Here is a 291-nt window from a genome sequence, read left to right on the forward strand (position 1 = left end):
ATTTTATAATCGTTTCATCTGATCTGAAGCCGTATGTTTTGGACACTTGGGTGAAGAGAGGGGCGGAGCTGTCAACTGATCACCGTCTGGTGGTGAGTTGGGTCAGGGGGTGGGGGAAGACTCTGGACAGACCTGGAAAGCCTAAATGGGTAGTGCAGGTAAATTTTGAACATTTGGAGGAGGCTCCTGTCCGACAGACTTTCAACTCATACCTCCGGCAGAGCTTTTCGTGCATCCCTGTGGAGGCTGGGGGCATTGAACCTGAATGGACAATGTTCAAAGTTTCCATTG

General features: G+C 49.8%; 1 protein-coding gene across 1 annotated transcript in view; it reads right to left on the bottom strand.

The window, feature by feature from the left end:
• itga8 (integrin, alpha 8) overlaps nucleotides 1-291 on the bottom strand; it is a 42,219-nt gene that overhangs the window by 6,585 nt on the left and 35,343 nt on the right. The gene's annotated exons all lie outside the window — the stretch shown is intronic.

The sequence above is a fragment of the Etheostoma spectabile genome, chromosome 6 (genome assembly GCF_008692095.1).
Source record: "Etheostoma spectabile isolate EspeVRDwgs_2016 chromosome 6, UIUC_Espe_1.0, whole genome shotgun sequence".
Classification (NCBI taxonomy): Eukaryota; Metazoa; Chordata; class Actinopteri; order Perciformes; family Percidae; genus Etheostoma; species Etheostoma spectabile.